The sequence below is a fragment of the Hyperolius riggenbachi genome, chromosome 9 (genome assembly GCF_040937935.1).
Source record: "Hyperolius riggenbachi isolate aHypRig1 chromosome 9, aHypRig1.pri, whole genome shotgun sequence".
Taxonomy (NCBI): domain Eukaryota; kingdom Metazoa; phylum Chordata; class Amphibia; order Anura; family Hyperoliidae; genus Hyperolius; species Hyperolius riggenbachi.
Genome location: NC_090654.1, coordinates 227,577,850 through 227,601,628, shown reverse-complemented (window position 1 = coordinate 227,601,628; position 23,779 = coordinate 227,577,850).

Here is a 23,779-nt window from a genome sequence, read left to right as displayed (position 1 = left end):
GGTACCAGGGCTATTATGTCACGCTGCCTACCTGCTGCCACACTCACACTACTCCTCCATTCCTCCTGCTGCTGCTGCTGTCTGTCTGTGTTTCCCACTGCCAGGGTACACAGATTTACCTTCTGCTGCCACTCTGCCACCAGCTATTACGTCCAACAATAGCTATCTGTTAAATTTGCCTTAAAAAAAAAAAAACAATTAAAAAAAAAAAAGGTTTAATTTTTCTGAGGTGCCCGGGTTGAAAACTGAGCTGTCCCAGTTGTGTATTGGACACGATGTGGGCTTCACGACCGCTGTCTGGGACCTCCTGTTGTGTATTTATGGGCTGGTGCCACCGCTAGGTACCACAGCCTATTATGTCTCGCTGCCTGCCTCATTGACTGCCTGCTGCCACACAATCATCCTCCTCCTGCTGCTGCTGCTGAATTTGCCTCCTGCTGTCTGTGTGTTTCCACTGCCAGGGAGCACATACAATGGCGCTTCCACCATGCGCCACCAGCTATTTATTACGCTCCAAAATAGCTGCATTTCTTTAAAAAAACGAAAAAAATATATATACTTTTTAATACTTTGTGATATTATTTTTAGAGGTGTCCGGGTTGAAAACTGTGTTGTCCCAGTTGTGTATTGGACACGATGTGGGCTTCACGACCGCTGTCTGGAACCTCATGCTGTGTATTTACGGCCTGGTACCACCGCTAGGTACCACAGCCTATTATGTCTCGCTGCCTGCCTCATTGACTGCCTGCTGCCACACAATCATCCTCCTCCTGCTGCTACTGCTGAATTTACCTCCTGCTGTCTGTGTGTTTCCACTGCCAGGGAGCACATACAATGGCGCCTCCACCATGCGCCACCAGCTATTTATTACGCTCAAAAATAGCTGCATTTCTTTAAAAAAAAAAATATAGAAGAGAAATAAGTGAAGAAGAAGAAGACGATATAGAAGAAGAAGAAGATATAGAAAAAGAAGGAGAAGAAGGAGAAGAAGAAGATATAGAAAAAGAAGAAGAAGAAGAAGAAATAGAAAAATAATAATAAGAAGAAGATATAGAAAAAGAAGATGAAGAAGAAGATGAAGAAGAAGAAGATGAAGAAGAAGAAGAAGATGAAGAAGATGAAGAAGAAGAAGATGATGAAGAAGAAGAAGATGAAGAAGAAGATGAAGAAGAAGAACATGAAGAAGAAGAACATGAAGAAGAAGATGAAAAAGAAGATGAAGAAAAAGAAGATGAAGAAGAAGATGAAGAAGAAGATGAAGAAGAAGAAGAAGATGAAGAAGAAGATGAAGAAGATGAAGAAAAAGAAGATGAAGAAGAAGAAGATGAAGAAGAAGAAGAAGAAGATGAAGAAGAAGAAGATGAAGAAGATGAAGAAGAAGAAGATGAAGAAGAAGAAGATGAAGAAGAAGAAGAAGAAGAAGAAGAAGAAGAAGATATAGAATAAGAAGAAGAAGAAGATTTAGAATAATAAGAAGAAGTATACAGTACTGAACAGAATTTTGGACACAACTTCTCTTTCCACCTTTTTTTTTTTTTTTTTAAAGGAACATCCCCACATAATCACTTGCTGTTGTTACTTGGAAAAAAAGATGTTTCTTGCATCATTCACCCCCAAAACAAGTGTTGGAAGCTATTTAAGGCCAATTCGAATAGTCAGCTCGAATAATGAGCTCGAATACCGACTCGAATAGTGAGCTCGAATTTCGAGGTCGAATCGTATAGTAAAAAATATTCGACTCGAATATTCAACCGAACTCGAATAATTTACTATTCGAATTCGACCTAACTCGAATAATAAAAAGGGGTATCCGAGCATCACTAATGTGCGGAACTAATATTCGTCTTTTACTGTCTTTCAATTCCAAGCACTGGGGACAGCAATGCTGACAGCCAACAATTCGACTATATGTACAGCCGAATACAAACACCAAAAGTATCGTCTCGTACACACGTATGAGGACTGTCAGCTGACAGGGATTAAGACTCACTTGGGTGACAGTTTTGGGCAGAGGCTGTATAGACATGTCGCTAGCCTACAGGCTAGCGATGCATCTATTGGTATTTAGAGGGAAAGAGGAACGATGTAGAGCATGACAGAGCAGTTTCCGGTGGGCAGGAGGAGTGTGAAACGAATGCATAGCAGATCTTTAGTCGATGTCAGGAGGTTCCTGTACATCTGCTAGGGTCTTTCCCAAACCGGTCTTTATAGACTACCCTGGCAGAATTTAATCTAGTTTGAGTAATTTGCTTAACGTATACCTGACCTGAGGCAAAGCTACATAAGCTAAGCACATAGGTATGTTCATACTACATCCACATACCTCTGCATTATCCGTTCCTCTCCACAGTTCGGAAGAGGCAGGCTTAAAAGCATATCTGAACTCAGAACTTCCTCTCTGCTCTAAAAGATACGCAACAGCATAATAATATTAAAAGAAAAACATTTCTTTGCTACAGCTGATCCAAATCCTGCAATAAATCTGCAGTGTGTCTACTTACTGCTTTGAGGCTGGTTTCACACTGTAAACCAGTGCCAGTGATGCGGTGCGTCGCTTATGCATTGCACTGCCAAAAACAGGCCTTCAGGTAACACAGCATCAGTACATGATGTTCCCTGTCTGGCCAGCAGCCAAGCAGGAAGTGACGCACGCTTGCAGTCATTTCCTGCTTCGGGTATGTGGAACCGTATTCAAAAAATAGGCTTCCGCACATGTGCGCCGCGACACAAACTTTTTTGAAAACCCAGTGTCGCCATAGACTAACATGACTTCCAGGCCGCCGCAGGTCGCCGCGGATCCCACACGTCAACGTAGTTCTGCACCAGCGTTAAATTTGGCACTTCTGGCGCAGCGTACTGCAGCATGGGAATGATGAACTTTCCCATAGGGTTACATTAGGCTGCGTTAGCAGTGTAGCAATTTGCCGCACCACGCCGCGCCAGTGTGAAAGGGCCCTCATGGAAGCAGACACAGGGTTACCATCCTGTGTTTACAAATTAGCAGCTCTGCTGTGGCAGAGGAGATTCCTGAGCTGACACAGCTGAAGAGTTCAAATTACAGTAGTGATTAGTCTCAGATGAGGGGGATTAGACAGTCTAAATTCACTAAATACTGTACATACAGGGTGCATTTCTGTATGTTTTCCTTTTGTCCGGTGAGGGTTCAGAATGGGGCAGGGAGGAGATGGAAATAGGAGGGAAAGGACGGAACATTTCTACAAGCCTGCCTCTTCCTGTCTGAAAATGTAACTTTAGCTGAAGGGCAAACTTTTAATGGAGGGATTACAGAGACTTAAACTATGCAAATGTCCTGTCTGTCCTGCTGATCCTCTGCCGCTAATACTAACTTTTCAACATAGATCCTGAAGAAGCATGGAGATCAGATGTTTATGACTGACCTTTGACTGGATTTGTCACATGTTTGTTTCAGATGGCGGTGCATAAAAGGTCAGCAGGATGCCAGACAACTGGTTTTGTTTTGAAACAAATATGGCAGCCTCACTTCAGGTGTCCTTTAAGAATTTCTGTAAGCCATACACAATGGATGACAATGGATGGCTTCACAGCTTTGTAAGGTCAATAGACAGCAGTGGTCAATTTAAGATCAGAAAGAATCCAGCAGGAATCTGGGAGCTATTGATCTGTTTTCCAGATCTACAAATAAAGTAGTGTATGTAGAGTTAGAATCACATGACTTCCTTCCTGTTCCTCTGATTGCTTCTCCTAGTTCCTGGGCACAGACAGCAACAGGAAGGAATGTGAAGAGAGTATTAATCATGATTACAGGTCACACATAATGCGACTACACCTGTCACACAGACATGGGCAGCAGTGGGAGACAACAGGAAAAGACATGGGGACACGAGCAGAGTGCAAAGACAGTAGAGCTGGTATACAGTATTTACAGTATAAACTCTGCTGTGAAGAAGTTAAGTTAACACATCGCAATTGCATTAAACACGCGGGCTGACTGATTTCGCCTGTTGGGGATCGGGACCGGATCTCTCAGGCGACATTACTGGGCCTGGGCTGGGCTGCATTCTGTTGCTATGCGAGGAGGCGGAGGGATGACAGAGTGGCGCAGACAAGGCGGCACACGGCAGGTGGGGGGAGTGGCGTGCACAAAGTAATCAGCCGTTGCTCGGTTGAGTTGATCCACCGGGCAAATCAGTAGTCGAGCGGCAGTTGCTTGTCAGAGGCTGCTGTACACACGCCGATTATCGGATGAGGCGATTGTTATTGACTGCCTTAGTTGACTTTAATCATGCGTCTATATGGAGCTTTACTGATCAGGGAGCAATTTGTATAACATAAACATACATGTTATTATTAAACATTCTTAAAAAGTGAACCTGAACCAAGTAAAATTATTAAATAAACACATGATGTACCTGCAAATGAATATTACATATTTACCTTTCCATCAGTTCCTCTCAGAAGCTCACCATTTTCTTCTTACAATGATTCCTTCCAGTCCTTCTGACAAGATAGAGGCCTCAATTCACTAAGCTTATCTCCTGTCTTTAATAAAGTTTCTAGAGCTATCACCATGGTGATGAGGCATGTAGTATTCAGGAAACATTTTACCTCAGGCAGGGCCGGTTTAAGCAACAATGGGGCCCCAGGGCAAAATAAACCTGCCCCCCCCCCCCCCCCCCCAACAGATACCCCGGAGCAAAAATTGGCATTAAGGGACCTTTTTTGCAGCTGGTATAGTCAGGGTTTGAAGCTCCAATCGGTCAGAGCTCCACATTCTGGCTACCCCAGCCTGCATGGGGGACAAGGGGTTAATAAGTTTCATGAGGGGGGACCCCACATAATTAAAAAAAAAAAATTCCCACACTCTAAACATAAAAAAAAAATTGGGAAAATAGGAAAAAAAATGCCAGGGATCTTCATACAGCCATATTGCGGCTGTATAGCGATCCCTGGCCAAAGTGCTGCGTATGGACCCCCTGGACACCCCGTCAGGAAATTTATTGCTCTTTCTTTTGATACATGTAAAGTTACACTACCGTTATGTACTAAAAGTGACATTTACCGCATTTAAAAGTATACTTTTTTCCTTCGAAACTTTAAAATCGATTTTCTCAAAAACTATAAGGTCTTTTTGAAAAATTGTTTTTTCCTCTTATTCCCAATGATCTCCTTAACATACTCTGCAAATGTAGGGTTTCTAGAATTTAAGGTGGATTTGCTATTAACCATTAAAGTCAGCTGGTTTTTAAATGTGTATTATTTTTCCTTTGAAACTTTAAAATCGATTTTCTCAAAAACTATAAGGTCGATTTGAATTTTTTTCCCCTCTTGTAGCCACTGGGGGCCCCTACAAGCTCTGGGGCCCTGGGGCAGCTGCCTCCTTTGCCTCTATGGTAGCGCCGGCCCTGACCTCAGGCAAACCTAAAAGTTAACTCTTCTGTCTTTAAGTTAACTCTTCAATCCTTAAAGCGGTATTGTCACCATAAAAATCAAATTTCAACAGCAACTGGTCTGAGTGTATTAAGTGATAAAGATGCTAATCCTGCATTCAAAACTTTTTTCTGCTGTTATGGTTTGGAGTTATTACATACTATAGGAGCACTGGCCCTAGTGCCAAACAGTGCCAAAAAGTTGAATGCTGGGAGTTCTTTTAAAAGCTGGGAGTTCTTTTTAATTGCTGGGAGTTCTTTTTATCTATAATATATTCCTCCTCTTCCATTTATTTCCCTGCCTAGCTGATCACTTGTGTTTACAAGCAAGGCTGACGTGACTCAGTGATTGGATGTGTAAATTAAAAAAAAAGACTCTGGGAGGAGGGCAGCTAATGAATACACAATGAGCAAGAGAAGGGAGGGGGGAAACAAGAGTCAGGGAGGATATGATGTCAGCATTAGCTTGGCAAGATGGCCACTGCCTAGAAAAGGATTTTCTGCTTTTCCTTTGTAAAATTCACAGGAATCATTATGTGGATAGCACAATACATCTGTTATGTAAGTAGAGGTAGTATTTATCTACTTATATATGTGGTTTTTATTTCTAAGCTAGCATGGGTGTCGCTTGTTCTTTAAAATAACTCCTGAATTCTAAAGTTAAAGACAGGCTGTTAATTAACTGCGTGTGAAAATACAGTAACTACAGAGGAGGTAACTTAAGGAATGAAGAGATAAGATAACTCTCTCACTGTGCAGTGGCAAGTTTACTCTTGCCTTATTATCTCCAGCATGATCTTAGTGAATTGAGGCCAGAACTGAAATATATTAGTTACTGTAAGTTACATATCAGTTGCTGTCAATTATACAGTAACTGAAAGGACTACTGACGCACAAGGTAATGTCCATGTTTCCCTATGGCGCAACCAGGCAATATTACAGTGTAACAGTGTGCTGACCAGGAGGCTTTTATGGGGTAATGGCCATTTTCAGAATGGAGGATGGAGAATTCCATTGATCTCAGTTGATAAGGACACAGAGAAAGGAGAAAGAGATTGATGAGTAGACTACGCAGGAGGTAAGTATGATTTGTGTATGCTTATTTTGACCTTTAATTTTCAGTTCAGGATTGTTTTAAAAGCTGTGTACAGCTTCTCCTTTTTTTTTTTTTTTGCAAGATTCCAATGTGCCACATTGTAATTGTAGCCAAACTCGACAGACTAAAAAGTGTAAAAACAATGAACGGAAAAACAAGGTCAGAGGTGTGAAGTGGGGTGTGAGGCAGTCACCATTTCACAACTTCATGAATAACGTCATTTGTGTATGGAAACAATAGTTACATTTTAAAGAGGAACTTTAGTAAGAATAACGTAATGCAAAAAATTGCTTATTTTTGGTACCATATTCATTTGTAAATGATTTAATCAGAGTTTGCCCATTGTAGAATCTTTGCTCTCTGATTTACTGTCTGAAATTGATCACAGGTGGCAAAATCTTTAGTCTCGTCGGTTGATCTCTGCGGAAGGTTTGGTTATGGAGTACGGAGTAGGTTACTCGGATTTTGCGGAAATGAAATTTCCACATTTCCAATCAGAAATCAGATTTCTGTGGAAATACCACATTACCGCAACTCGATAATTTTAGCCCAATCCCAGAACTCGGAAGCATTAGACCAATCAGAGAATGCAGAAACAACTCTGAAGTATTTGGCCAATCAGAGAAAGCAACAATGACCAAAAGAAAGACTAAATCGGAAATTAGAAACCCACAGAATCGGTAATTGGCATTAGCGCAAATCGGAATGTCTGTGTAATCGTAAATCGGCATTTACAACCATCCCTCTTAATGAGAATTCCGAAGTCAGAACAGATTTTACCAGGTAGTGTTCCTGATGCTGAAACCAGGAAAATTGGGTATCCTGAATAAGCGTTCCGGAGCTAAAGCTCGGGTACAAAAGTAGATACCTAAAGAGAGGGAAGCCTCTGGATCCTTTTGAGGCTTCCCTCTCTGCTCTGCTCTCCCCTGTCGCTGAACGCAGCCCCCGGAGATTGGCCACATTGCTGGCGACATGGCAATATCGCTCTAAGGCTTGACAGGTTATGTCCTCACTCAGTCTCTATGCCCCAATCTATTACCGTGGCTCTGAGCCCAGCCTATATCTTCACCTATAGACTAGCCCCCACATGAACAGGACACGTTGTCTCCTGACTACGGTTACCCCCAGGTGTTAGAGCTCTTTTACACAAGAGCCCTTTTCCTGCATTTCAACGCAAAGGCAATTCTTTGCATTAACCAAGGTAAAATGAAAGTCTATAGACTTTCATTTTACCTTTCACACCGCTGCGTTTCGGTGCGTTGTGGTTCGACGCTCCCAAGAGCGTTGAAACGCCGGAAGCCAGCGTTTTCCCGTCGCAGATCCCCAACGACACGCAGCAGGCTATTCAACGCGTGCAGGAGAACGGCTCTTGAGCGGGCATGACTGCAAGGAGAGGAGCTGCATGGCCTCAATGTGAAGAGGGGCAGCGCTCAGCAATGGAGGGCTGCGCTCAGAATTGGGGGGCTGCTGCTGACCGAGTAAAGCCTTAATAGGATCCTGAGGCTTCCCTCTTTTAAAGGTAATATATTTAATAGTAAACCCAATCTTGGGCTCGGATTTGCTTTAAATTAATGGTGTTACAGTGCCTCTTTAAAGGGGCACTCCAGCGAAAAACTGTAAAATTTAAAATATGTGAAAACATATACAAATAAGAAGTACATTTTTCCAGAGTAAAATGAGCCATAAATTACTTTTCTCCTATAATGCTGTCACTTACAGTAGGCAGTAGAAGTCTGACAGAAGTGACAGTTTTGGACTACTCCATCTCTTCATAGGTGATTCTCAGCAAGGCTTTTATTCTTTATAAAGATATTCCCTAAAAAGGATTTAAACAATGATACTGGCCAGCTTTCCTGCTCCCTACACAGTTTTTTGGCACTTGGATAGAGCAACTGCCATTCACTAAGTGCTTTTAAAAATATTAAATATATCCCTCAGAATCCCCTATAAAGAGATGGACTAGCCCAAAACCTGTCACTTCTGTCAGATTTCTACTACCTACTGTAAGTGACAGCAACATAGGAGAAAAGTAATTTATGGCTCATTTTACTCTGGAAAAAATGTACTTCTTATTTGTATATGTTTGCAGATATTTTACATTTTACAGTTTTTCGCTGTAGTGCCCCTTTAAGAAAAACAAGGAATCTCCACCTGTACTTAGTGTCTTGTTAAACCCAGATATCTTTACCATTTGTTTTGCATGGTGGCTATTTTTGCCTTTAAAGCCATTTTACTAGGAACGTGAGAACTGCTCAAGCTGCTTTCATATATGCCCAGGGATATGAAAAGCAAAGCTGTGCATTTAAAGGGAAGTGGTGAAAGAATAGGAGAATGCTATAAATCACTGTTCGGTGACAATTCAGTTTATTGGAACACAGCTGTGAATGAGATTACAGTGCTGTCTGCTGGGCAGTATAAACAAAGCTGCGGGGTTGGTGTATTGTGTCAGTTCAAGGGACAGTAGTATACAGCTATTAGAGACCAGCTGCTATCATATCAGTAATGTGCAGCCCAATCATTTAGGTAAAAAAAGTGCATTTTCTGACGCAAAGGAAATTCTTTTGTGAAAAACATTAAGACCCTCAACCTTTTTGCACTTGGAATCAATGTCAGAGTGCTATTTTCCACTCGTCAACACTACTTGAGCTTCTTAGAAGTCACACAATGGCAACATGAGAATGATGTCACTCCAAAAGCGTCGGGGGCGCTTAAAGTGGGATGAAACTCATTTATTTAGCTTATCTAGCCTGTTGTTTTTTATGTTCACAGTCAGATTTAAGAAAAATGTGATATGAAAAAAAAAATATCCTCAGAGCAACTGCCATTAACCGAGTGCTTTTAAAAATAAAGGAAACCCTGAGAACCCCCATGAGAAGATGGGCGAGTCCAAAATCTGTCGGTAATGTTAGATTTCTACTACTTACTGTAAGTGACAGCAACATAAGAGAAAAGTAATTTATGGCTCATTTTACTCTGGAAGAAACATACTTCTTATTTGTATATGTTTACATTTATTTTACATTTTAAGATTTTCACGACAGAAGTCCTTTAAGTCTAAAAAGAAGCAGTTTACTTACCTGGGGCTTCTCGCAGCCTCTGCAGTCATTCTGTGGCTGTGCCATCCTTCTGCGATCCTCTGGCTAGCAGTGGCGACCCCCTCAAAGCAGGCCAGCCACGTGCCTCCTCATCACATCCCTGTACATGGCATCGTTCTGCGCATGCGCAGTACTGGAAAATCGCTACTGCACAGAATTCTCTTGGCAATGGGAGTACAATCGGGGTGCGCACCAGTAGCCTGCAACTGGCCAGGACTGGCTGGAGGGTCGGGGAAGGGCTGTGCAGGCACAGGATGACTGCAGGGGGCTGCAAGAAGCCGCAGGTTAGTTAAAATGTGCTTTTTTTAGACTTAAGTAACCCTTTGAGCCTCAGTGGGAGGGCGGGGCTACATACCAATATACAGCAATAAATAAATATAGGAAGTGTTTCTGAAGCTAAAACCAGGATATATAACACAAAAGTGGGCATCCTGAATCATTTACTGCATTCTATTGTGTGTTGTTACGGTCCCTCTTAAAGTGGAGAGGTGATAGTGTGTACTAATCTGGCAGTGATGAATGGCTGTAGCACGAATGGTGAAAGCGAGCAGCCTGCCAGTCCTGTTTAAAATAAAGCAGCACTGTGTGCATGGCCATTACACAACAAAGGGTGTTTTCAATGACAATTAGGTTTTCGATAACTTGGTGACATTCCATATAACGTGTGACAAGGGATATATGGTAGATTAATGGGCATTCTATAGGTCGGAGGAGGAACAAGTATCTGACAAAGGAGCCAGTGCCAAAATAACAGGAATGCTATATATCACAGTATTTGGGTTTGTAGCAATTAGTATATGACAGAGGGACCTTTTCTAAAATAATGGGGTTTGTCAATAAAAGTTTACAATAGCTGGTAAGTGGTTTTATGTCAAATCAGTGGGCATGCTGGATATCAGTATTGGGGTTTACATAAGCAAATATTTTACAGAGGATCTGGAGCAAAATGAATGGGGCGCAATGGGCTTGATTTACAAAAGGGTAACTGAGTTATCACGCCTAAAAGCTTTGCACTTGCAAACTCGGGTGCTAAGTAGTTTGCACTCTAGTTTGCACGTGCAAACTAGGGTGCAAACTACTTAGCACCCTAGTTTGCACGTGCAAAGCTTTTAGGCGTGATAACTGAGTTTTTAGGCGTGATAACTGAGTTATCACACTTTTGTGAATCAAGCCCAATGTGTCAGTATTACAGTTTACAGGATCTGGTATGTGACACTGAAATATTATTATTATTGATTTATAAAGCGCCAACATATTCCGTGGCACTGTACAAAGTAATTCTATATTGTTGGTAAGGCTATTTGTCAGGGACTACAGGAGAATGTGACACAAGTGTATGAGGTGCTGTATGTCAATATTAGGGTTTACAGGTACCAGTAAAGGGTATTATGATATTACAATTACAATACAAAATTAATACCAATGTACATGATCTATTGTGTCACAAAAGAAATGTTTGCAAAATTGATAGGGATGCTACATGTCAGCGTGCCAAATCTTAAGGGTTTGTAGGAGCTGCTATGGTGTGAATAACAGTGATGGGTATGGTATTTTGGTTAATGTGGATGGGGAAGGTCTATTTATCAATGTACTTTAGTTTTATACTGTCCCAGTGTATGGGTTCCATGGGATTTGGACACAATGAGAACACTGGCATGCAGCACAGTGGACAGAGATGCAGCTAACAGTGCACTGCAATGGGTAAAGATGCAGCTTGCAGTGCATGGCAGTGGGGAGAGATGCAACTAGCAGTGCACGGCACGGCAGTGGGGAGAGAGGCAAGTTGCAGTGCATGGCAGTGGGGAGAGAGGCAAGTTGCAGTGCATGGCAGTGGGGAGAGATGCAGTGCACGGCAGTGGGGAGAGATGCAACTGGCAGTGCACGGCAGTGTGGAGAGATGCTGCTCGCAGTGCATGACAGTGGAGAGAGAGGCAGCTTGTAGAGCATGGCAGATGAGAGAAATGCAGCTTGCAGTGCACAGCAGTGGAGAGAGATGCAGCCTGTAGTAAATGGCAGTGGGTAGAGATGCACCTTGCAAAGCACGGCAGTGGGCAGAGATGCAGCTTGCAGTGCATGACAGTGAGGAGAGATGCAGCTTGCAGTGCATAGCAGTGTGGGAGAGATGCAGCTGGCAGTGCAGGGTAGTGGGGAGAGAGGCAGTTTGCAGCACACGGCAGTGGGGAGAAAGGCAGTTTGCAGTGCACAGCAGTGGTGAGAGATTCAGCTTGTAGTGTATGGCAGTGGAGAAAGATGAAGCTTGCAGTGCATGTGGGGGAGAGAGGCAGCTTGCAGTGCATGGCAGTGAGGAGAAATACAGCTTGCAGTGCATGGCAGTGAGGAGTAATACAGCTTGCAGTGCATGGCAGTGGGATAGAGATGCATCTTGCAGTGCACACAGTGGGAAGAAATGCAGCTTGCAGTATACAGTAAGGGGCTTACATGCCAGTGCCATACAGGCTTGTGTAGCAATGGAGCAAGCAAAGACTCTGATGCATTTATATCACTCAGTTACAGGAAAAGAGCGCCAACCTGGAAGTATAATCCTTACTATAAAGCCAGACTTTTTAAAAGAAAAAAACATAGAGCCAAAGGTGACAAAAGGAAATAGCAGTCAGTAATGCCTTTTTATAACAAGTAGATTTGAGAAATGTATTTTAAGCAGTTCCAAAGACTTCAGATTTCCTTGAGGGTGTCAATCCGAAGGAGTAATGAAGCGTCTCCTAGAACAGAAATAAATGTGTTCATCTGAAGCTGCCTAATTTTAATTGGATTTACTTTTACCTGGGTAAATAAGACCCTTCACAGAGATAAAATAACATGCATTTCGTCTATAAATTGTAGTATAGGAAGATGCACTGCACTGATGGGTCTGCAGTAGCCAGTGCAGGTTAGTCTTGGACAGGATATCATATACAGTAATGCTTACTCTTTATTTGCATTTTCATTTCAATGAGAAAATGTATTCCCAACCTATCAGACCATGTAATGATGTCTGTTAAATGCATAAACTGACATAGATTTCATCATCTGTCCTAACATTAGTGGACTTTTCTGCTTGCTATAATTCATGATGTCGAAACATTAAATACTTGGAAAATCGTTTAGCTTTCAAATCTACACAGCAAAGCCTTTAATCAGCCCATTAGTGCACATATGAGGGCTCCATTTCTCCTGCCTCATTGCTTTGTCTGGGAAAACCTCAGGATCTGCTCTTATACATTTTTTTAAACAAGTTTTTATTGAAGAAAACGGAAAAAAACGTTATATACATAGAGACATACTTACATAGAGACTATGAAAACACACAATCTTTAAAAATACAGCACTGGTAGCAAGAACAGTGTATCTAGACAAATAACATCTCTGATATTAACAGTCTGGGTACAAAAATAGATTTTCAAAAGCAAGCACGAAGATATCCTGCGCTCCAAGTAACTGCTGTACACTCAAAGGATGGCTCTCCTTTCACATTCAGCACCCCGCATAATTGTGTGAAAGGGCAAATTGAAGTAGATCCAGAAAGCCAATTTATTCTGGATCTACTTCAATTTGCCCTTTCACACAATTATTTTAGTTTCATTGGACAAACTTTATTTACAGACCTGTGGAACTTCGATGGGGGCGGGCTTTGCCCCCAGCTTTGCCAATTTGTACATGGCCTATTGGGATAGCCAACAAATCTGGTCCGGCAACCCTTTCAGTAAAAATCTGGTGTTTTACACCAGGTACATAGATGACATCTTGCTCATTTGGGAAGGTGAAGAGTTGATGTTTGAGGAGTTTTTGACCCACTGTAACAACAATGCCTTTGGTTTAACTTTTACACATGTTATTTCCAGTAGTAGTTTAGTATTTTTGGACCTGGAGCTATTTGCAAATGAAGAGGGCCTGATATGTTCCAAAACACACTTTAAGCCCACGGCGGGCAATTCATACTTACATGCGTCCAGTTGCCACAACCCAAAGTGGATACAGAATATTCCTAAAAGTCAGTTTTGCAGGCTTAGACGCAATTGCACTTCAGATAAGGACTATCTGGAGCAAGGTGAGACACTCTCCAACAAATTTATTGAGAAGGGATACAAGCCAGAACATATAAAGCAGGTGTTTGAAGGGTATAAAGTCAGAGCTAAACCTAAAGAAGACACAAAAATCCATACAAATACACATTCTGACCTTTCATTTATCACAACCTATACGGAAGCTTCTAGAACGATTAAGAATATAGTAATCCAAAACTGGCCCATTTTGAAACAGGACCCTATACTGAGAGATCTTATTCCAGAAAATCCAGCAGTTATTTTCAAAAGAGCGAAGTCCATCAAGAACACCGTAGCCCCAAGTAATGTCAAAAAGAAAAGTAAGAAACCAGACAGTATGTTTCCTTCCCTGAGAGGCACGTATAAGTGTAATGTGAAGAGATGTGGGTGCTGTCCATTTATTAGACACAGAGCTACTGAGGTAATAGACAGCAGTAACCATGTACACAAATTGAAAGACTTTATAAACTGTGGAAGTGATTATGTGGTGTACCTTTTAACCTGCAGTTGCCCCAAGTTTTATGTGGGCAGAACCACCAGACCCCTCAGACAAAGATTAGGGGAGCATAAAAGGAACATACTTGATGGAGTGGAGAAACATAGGGCTTGATTCACAAAGCGGTGCTAACTGTTAGCACGTCTGTGAAAACCCCCTTAGCACGTCTAAACAAGCTTTTCGCGCATAAAACTTTACGCGCGCAAAACTTTATGCGCATAAAACTTTACGCGCGTACTGCACAGAGCGCAGGGCGCTCCGCGCGAAGTGCCCATTAAAGCCTATGGGACTTAGCGCGCATAAAACTTTGCGCGCGTAAAACTTTGCGCGCGCAAAGTTAGTGCGCGATCTGATTGAGAAATCCAGTGCTAACCTACTTAGCACCCTGGTTAGCGCGTCTAAAGACTTTAGACATGCTAAGTAGGTTAGCACCGCTTTGTGAATCAAGCCCATAGTGTCCCGCGCCACTTCAAGGAGTGCCATAATAGCTTGGTGGACTCTCTTAAGATAGTGGGCCTAGAGACAATTTCGAGAAACTTACTACAAGGACAAAGATTCAGGAGGCTCTGTGAACGAGAAACTTTTTGGATCTTTAAACTGGATGCTCTCAGTCCAAAGGGCCTTAATGAAGGCTTGGAGATATCCACGTATTTGTAAATGCATTTTTATTGTGTATGAGTTTTTTACTGTATGTTTTGCATCTTATAGCACAGCAGTCACTAATGTGTCTCCCTTCTCCCCTTTTTCCCTCCAGCTCACTCAATAATAGCAGAAATGTACACTAGATGAGGGTGGTGAGTATACCGTATATTAGGCATGGTCCATAGTAGGTTGCCTCCCCTACATTGTATTTATATACATTTGTATACCCCTGGCCCTACAAGCCAGATTGGTTTAGAATTTCCTCGGTCCTTAAACATACAAAAAATCCTTCCCCCAAAATAGAGGCTATTAAGGAATTCTCCTGTTGGTTGTTTTCAGATACCAACTAAATAATGGGGTTTTATAGAATGGCTCAGTGCTGGTCGTAATGGAGAAAGCTACGCTTACGGATCATTACGCGTAATTTTACGCTATTACGCATTACGAAATTACGCTTACGGCATAGACATTCAATTTCGGAACATGTCTGTAATTACGCATAGCACTTACGCAATTACGCGTAAGTATACCGTAATTCAGGTTATTACGTTATAGGCTTACGCGTAAAATCCTACTAGCAATTAATGCGTAAGGTCATGCTGCCAAGCGGAAAAGTTGACGCATGGATCAATGTTAGGTAGCCGCCGACTTTAAGGGTTAATAGCAAAGCCCCCTTAAGTGCTAAGAGCCTCAAATTTGGAGAATATATTAAGGAGATCAGAAGGAATAAGAGGAAAAAAATTTTTTTCAAAAAGACCTTATAGTTTTTGAGAAAATCAATGTTAAAGTTTCAAAGGAAAAATATATACATTTAAAAACCCGCCGACTTTAACGGTTAATAGCAAAGCCTGCTTAAAATTTAGGAACACCAAATTCACAGGGTATATTAAGGGGATCAGTGGGAATAAGAGGAAAATTTTTTTTTTCAAAAAGACCTTATAGTTTTTGAGAAAATCGATTTTTAAGTTTCAAGGGCGAAAATGTCTTTTAAATGCGGAAAATGTCAGGTTTTTTTGCACAGGTAACAATAGTGTTTTATTTTCATAGATTCCCCCAAGTGGGAAGAGTTTTACTTACTTCGTTCTGAGTGTGGGAAATATAAAAAAAAAACGACGTGGGGTCCCCCCTCCCAGACCTCTTTAACCCCTTGTCCCCCATGCAGACTGGGATAGCCAGAATGCGGAGCACCGGCCGCGTGGGGCTCCGCACCCTGACTATACCAGCCCGCATGGTCCATGGATTGGGGGGTCTCGGAAGGGGAGGGGCAGCCAAGCTTTCCCCTCCCCCTCCGAGCCCTTGTCCAATCCAAGGACAAGGGGCTCTTCTCCACCTCCGATTGGCGGTGGAGGTGGAGGCCACGATTTCCTGGGGAGGGGTTCATGGTGGCATCTGGGAGTCCCCTTTAAAAAGGGGTCCCCCAGATGCCCACCCCCCTCCCAGGAGAAATGAGTATAGAGGTACTTGTACCCCTTACCCATTTCCTTTAAGAGTTAAAAGTAAATAAACACACAAACACATAGAAAAAGTATTTTAATTGAACAAAAAACATAACCACGAAAAAAGTCCTTTAATATTCTTAATTAACCATTAATACTTACCTGTCCCTTTAAAAGCCAGTTCCCACGCAATATCCTCGGAAATATACTAATCAGTTACAATGTAACAAAGTTATTACAATGTAACAACTTTGTTACTTTGTAACACCACCGCACCCGACGTCACTCGCCGCTCACCCGCCGGCCGCCGCATACACGCTAGTCCCCGCCGGCTCCCGCCGTCCACTCCGCCCACACCTGTCACCCATATACATGCTGGCACCCATGGGTGCCAGCATGTATATAGGTGACATGTGGGAGAGGCGGGGAGGGCAGCGGAGCCGGCGGGGACTTAGCGTCCCTTCACCCGACAGAGCTCTGAGCTATATTAGTTCAGAGCTCTCGAAAGCATCTTTGTATTTGGGCTCCAAGGAGCCCCATTGGTCCTTAGCAGACCAATGGGGTTCCTTCAAATCAGAAGGAACCCCATTGGTCTGCTAAGGACCAATGGGGCTCCTTGGAGCCCAAATACAAAGATGCTTTCGAGAGCTCTGAGCTAATATAGCTCAGAGCTCTGTCGGGTGAAGGGACGCTAAGTCCCCGCCGGCTCCGCTGCAGTATTAATGGTTAATTAAGAATATTAAAGGACTTTTTTCGTGGTTATGTTTTTTGTTCAATTAAAATACTTTTTCTATGTGTTTGTGTGTTTATTTACTTTTAACTCTTAAAGGAAATGGGTAAGGGGTACAAGTACCTCTATACTCATTTCTCCTGGGAGGGGGGTGGGCATCTGGGGGACCCCTTTTTAAAGGGGACTCCCAGATGCCACCATGAACCCCTCCCCAGGAAATCGCGGCCTCCACCTCCACCGTCCATCGGAGGTGGAGAAGAGCCCCTTGTCCTTGGATTGGACAAGGGCTCGGAGGGGGAGGGGAAAGCTTGGCTGCCCCTCCCCTTCCGAGACCCCCCAATCCATGGACCATGCGGGCTGGTATAGTCAGGGTGCGGAGCCCCACGCGGCCGGTGCTCCGCATTCTGGCTATCCCAGTCTGCATGGGGGACAAGGGGTTAAAGAGGTCTGGGAGGGGGGACCCCACGTCGTTTTTTTTTTATATTTCCCACACTCAGAACGAAGTAAGTAAAACTCTTCCCACTTGGGGGAATCTATGAAAATAAAACACTATTGTTACCTGTGCAAAAAAACCTGACATTTTCCGCATTTAAAAGACATTTTCGCCCTTGAAACTTAAAAATCGATTTTCTCAAAAACTATAAGGTCTTTTTGAAAAAAAAAAATTTCCTCTTATTCCCACTGATCCCCTTAATATACCCTGTGAATTTGGTGTTCCTAAATTTTAAGCAGGCTTTGCTATTAACCGTTAAAGTCGGCGGGTTTTTAAATGTATATATTTTTCCTTTGAAACTTTAACATCGATTTTCTCAAAAACTATAAGGTCTTTTTGAAAAAAAAAATTTTCCTCTTATTCCTTCTGATCTCCTTAATATATTTTCCAAATTTGAGGCTCTTAGCACTTAAGGGGGCTTTGCTATTAACTCTTAAAGTCGGCGGCTTTTTTATATTATACGGGAGCGTAATATTACGCGATTACGGCAGACTGTGTAATTTCAATGGGAGTTTACTGTCTTACGCGTAATTTGTTACGCGTAAAACGTAACCCCACGGTCTACGCGTAATTAATTACGCGTAATACCGTAACCTTACACGTAACGCTTACGGCGCATTTGTAGTGAATTACGATGCGTAATTACGCTAATGCGTAATTTCGGCCCAGCACTGGAATGGCTTATAAAATGATTTTATTGAACGATTTGTCATTTATGACCTAACATGTCAAGAATCTGGCAGGTATCAATATGAGTTCCTTTGATCCTGCTATATTGGGGTTTATATATCAGACATGATGTTTGGAATTTAGCCATCCGGAATCCAATAACATTATATTCCCGCAGCTTCCCAATAGGCTAATTTGGTTACCGGAAATTGCTCTTATTTTTAACACTATTGTGCTATAAATTTTGCTATATGTGTTATATCCGTATTATTTAGTTTGGCTTAAGTATGCTTATGCAAAATGTCGATCTGCTTATGTAAATTATTGAACTGTAATTGTGTGTGCCAGACCATTTGAGGTAATATTTGTTCCTCCAACGCTATGTTTTTATACTGGGGAGAATGACGCTCTGTCATAAGCCTACAGCGCAATTGCGCCCTTATGTCAGTCATAAGCCTGCCATAAGCCTACAGCGCTATTGCGCCCTTACCACTCCCCCCGTTGTCCGCCGGACAATAAAGTTTATTTTAGCTTCCTGGTCGCAAGGCGACCTTTAGAGCGACGCTATACGTTCCCCTCTGCAGGCGTGAGACGTCATCTGATGAAGGCGCTGTGCGCCGAAACGCGTAATGACGTCACACGCCGATTGACACTCCAGCGATGCCCACCTACCAGTGAGAGGATTCCCAGTCATCGGAAACCGCGCTGCTGGCCACAGCGCGTCATCCCCCACTGCAGAGGCAAGCGGCTGGCAGTCCGCTGAGATGCGATTTTTATCACTCATGTTTGTGAGTATAACTTTTAATTGTTAATAAAAACTCCTCCACATTTAATGCACTATGGCGCGCTTCATCTTCTTTGGGTACAAAAATAGTACCTGAAGCATCTTGTCTTAACAATAATAAGGAACATGAAAAATCACCAGACTTTAAAGTCGACGATATTAACTTGATCATCGTGATCAAAGAAAAAACCACCGTTACACTTATTTCGGTAAACAAAGGTAAACCATCTCAATAACAACTAGAAAGTGTATTTAAATTGTTAGAGGTGAGGAGGTCTACCCCAATCCTTAAATTTACCAGAATAGCCTCTGTATTGATAAACCAACTTAATGAATGGCAATATTTTATTAACTTGCACCAGCCAATCAGGCACTGTTGGTAGTTGTGGCATAAGCCATTGGATGGTAATAGTTCTACAATCATATAGGAGAGATTCTCTTAGCATAAAGCCTTCAAACTCTGTGTATTGTAGCTCAGGAAGAAGGCCTAACCAACACAATTTAGGGCAGAGAGATGCCTCTTTTTCCAATAAATCTGAGAGCAGCCTGGTAACCTGACACCACAAAGCTTGTATGTGGGGACAATCCAACATCATGTGCCAAAAATCAGCTATTGGAGTCGCACATTTAGGACATGCTGGGGAATCTTTAGGTTTAATTTTGGACAATCGGGGCCATGTGCAATTCACTTTTTCTCCTGAGTTTTCTCCTAGGTGATATTTTTAAACTTGTCAATAAAATGCCTTTCAAGCCATTGAAAAGCAAGAAAATACTCAAAATAAATTTGATAGTAAGTTTTTCACCAACTTTTGGGTACTTTTCAATTGTACAATGCTCCTATGAGATAACTCAGGTGAAAGAATGAATTGCACATGGCCCCTGAAATGGGGTAAGATAGACCTGTCTGAAGAGATAACATTGTATCAACTTGTCTTTAGTCTAAATGGATGCATAAACATGCGAGTTCAACACATCTTCCTACTCTTGTACATTTCTGACAGGTGTTTTATAAACTTTTGCTTCTTTTAATGCTGCTGGAGTGAGATTCTAGTGCAAGACTTTTGAATGGCAAATTTATGTCGGTGCATCTGCACCTGTGATTCTTTATTTTCAGCTTTGAGTAGATGAACAAGGTTAAAGATTCTGCAGAATTCTTCACCCAGATCATTCTGGTATACCAGGGATATTTTTTACTGGCTTTAGAGCTCTCAGGGTCGGTTTACACTTGCTTTAAAAACGTATCCGCAAAGGGAGGGAAGAAGAAGCAGGATCAAGACACAGGAAAAGAGTTTCTCCTGGCCAGCACGGAGCCACGGAGTGACGCAATCACGCAGAGCAGAATGAGCGCTGGCCACCGGCTTGGCGGTCTGGCGTCTCAGCGGCATTCGAGCAGCAGACATTTATACACTGAAGGGTAAAGCGGGCTATAGGCGGCCGCCTGTAACTGATTCCTACTCATGCCGAGAGGTGTATTTTTTCGATGCTGGCTCTTATGAACGTTTGATTAAGTTTTTAACCTTTTTAAAATAAACTGGATTACACGATAGGAAGCTGGTCTTCCCCTTTTTTCCTTTTTTTCACATACTCTACAACCCAAGGACCTTACTCAACACGGACTGGGAAAGTCTGCACCTACTGAGGAGTGGAACCAGTGAGATCGTGAGGCAACGGGGGGCCATATACCCCGAAAGCGCTGCTTGGTCTTCTAATAGACCACAACATCTGGTGAGTGAGTCCATGAAGGGGGGAGAGGTGGATGTATGAGATTTATACTGAGAGCGCAATCATACTGAATTTCAATGATTACGTTTGCTCATTTGCCAGAGATAAGCAAGCCTGTACTGCTCTCTGCAGTGAATCAGGATGATATCATTTATTGGCTAACTTAAAAGAATAAAGCTTTTGGCTAATCACCGTTCCTCAGACTCGGATCCTGTGTGATACGGGATTCAAGTCTGAGGAAGGCGGAATAGCTGAAAGCTTCTTTTAAGTTAGCTAATAAATGGTATCATCCTGATTCCAAACCTCTTGCTTTTACTGATGGCTAACATGGTACAATACTCTACTGCTACTACATAACTAAGAGTAATTACTGAAATTTGAATTTTTGGGAGTATAATCCAACTCAACCAACCAACTTCACCAAATGAAATATAAAAAGGCACAACATTGGCTTAGCTATAGATTTTAGACCCAAACATTGACAGTATCCTATACTATTTGTTCGGCCGTAACTGACTTGGATGGCCCATATGGTTCGGCTTTTAGGCCTGTAGCTTGTTTGTTCCCACATAAATGTAAATTGCTGAGCTTTGGCATTGATGAAATCCCTTGTATGTTAGGCTCTTTCAACCAAAATATAAAATAAATTAAAACTGTACATTAAAAATAAAATAAATGAAGTTCGACTTAGAGTTGGAGTCGGGTACCATAAAATAAGGATTTGGAAATGGAGCTGAATGATTTATGTGCCTATACTGCCAAATAAAGGCATGCCATTAAAAAACAAAAACTGATGAAAGTCTATTGTAGTTTTTATCTTCCACATAAAGTGCACAGTTGGTTTGATGCAGGCAGGGATTAAGCAAACAAGCAGGACTAATGGTATAAACCTGCTATAACAGTTCCAATCACAGCTGGTTCAGGTTGAATAAAATAGGTTTGATAATGGAGATTTTGCAAAAACAATTCGTATCACAGCTGGCACTGAAAGCTCCAAGCACTCACTGGTGTAGACACGGGTTACGTAAATAAGGAGAGCTGATAATAAAGACCCTACTATAACAGTTTTAATCATGGCTGGCTCAGGCCGATTTAATTAAACTTGATAATGGAGGATCTGCTACAACAGTTCAGATCACAGCTGGCGCAGGCTGGTTAAGGCTCAAAACAATCACTAGTGTTGAAATCTGGTCACAGATTCAAGTATATGCAACCTTTGCATAACTGTCTCAGATATGCAGTGTTCGCATCAAGAGAAAATCAGAACCGGTTTAAGATAAAATTGGGTCCTGGGCAAACACCACATTACAATTACCAGCACCATAATTATGTAGAGTGCTCATACTCCTCAAATAACATAATTGAATTAGTCCTAGTTGCCTTTCCGGCAAATGATTGCAGTCAGTCAAATGGGAATGGTAAAGCATGTGGCCTTTCTGTACAATCTTTTGTTACAAGCAACTTACTGACCAAATACACTGATTTATTGTTTGCACATGTCCCTACATGTGCACTACCGATCAGTATTTACTAGTACATCCAATCACTCAACGATCAATTAAACCATTGTTTTTCATTTCACATTGGTTTGAAAAATAATTTAGATAATTTAAATTGAAAATATGTCCTAGGCCTTTGTCAGCATGTTTTTTTTAAATAACATAATTAGGTAACACTTAATTATGTTGGTGGTATCCGCATGACCGCAAAATAAAATAATGAAGTAACATATCCCACAAAAAAACATAAATATATACTCCAAATAACATAGCTTGGCAGCATAGATCGTAAATAACATAATAAGGCAGTATGATCCCCCAACAAAATGATTAAAGGAAACCAGAGCTGTGAAATAATGAAGATTTGATACTCACCCGCGGCTTCCTCCAGCAGCATAAGCTCATTTGAGTCCCCCACTATCCTTCAGTGGTCTGCCTTTCAGCCACGATCAGCCCTGGTAACTGGATCTGTCGCGTCACTCGTGGCTTTCTGCGCATGTGCAGAAGGCCACGACTGACGCGACTGAGCCTACTGTTCTGGTACACTTTAAGCAGTATGTTCCCCTTAATTCATAATTAGGCAGCAGAACATCTAATTGCATAATTAGGCAACCTGATGCCAAATAACATAACTAGGTAGCGTTTGATAATTATGAATTTAAAATGATCTACTAGGTAGAATCTACCTCCATCAGTGATTACCAAAAGCCGCCAGTCAATTTTTTCTATTATTATTTATATAGCGCCAACATCTTCTGCAGCGCTGTACAGAGTATATTATCTTGTCACTACTGTCCCTCAGAGGTGCTCATAATCTAATCCCGACCAAAGTCATATCGTGTAGTGTATGTAGCGTAGTCTAGATCCAAATTAGGGGGAAACCAATAAAATTATCCGTATGTTTTTGGGATGTGAGAGGAAATAGAGTGTCTGGAAGAAACCCATACAGACACATGGAGAACATACAAACTCCATGCAGATAGTGCCCTGGCTGGGATTTGAACTAGGGACCCTGCACTGCAAGACGAGAGTGCTAACCACTATGCCACTGTGCTGCCCAATTAGGTCAATATCATAGAATCCACCTCAGTAAGCCAAATAGAACAGTGCTTGACCAAATAGAGTCAGATAGGTGAAGGTCAGCATCAAAATGGGAACAGGCAGATACAGGTTCAAGTCACAGGAAAACACAATCACAGGAACCAGTTGCAATACCACAGCACTAGTGAGTGGTTCTCTCCAGGTGTATACAGGCCATTTGGGATTGTAAATATATATGCATATGCCCATGCATGGATGCCACAAAAACTTTACGGCACAAGCATGAACGCTATAATGCATTACCCATGTGTACGTAACCAACCAAGGCCCCACTCATAGACTGTAACGGTGGAGCTTTTTAGCAAGTCATGTCCACGAAGGAAAACTGAAGCTTTCAATGAAAAGAAACACTATCCTACTGTGAAACATGTTGGAGCAGCTGTCTTATCTGAAGCAATAAATGGAGAAACTTTGCTTCCAAGGCTAGTTATGCTAGTTCTTGAGGTATATTGTCACTATTCTGTTGTAGTTGAATATTATTTGGTGAATAAAAAGGAACAGGTATATTTGGCAATTACAATGCAGTTTAGTGTGTATTGAAATAAAAAGTGTATGCTGTGTGCACCAA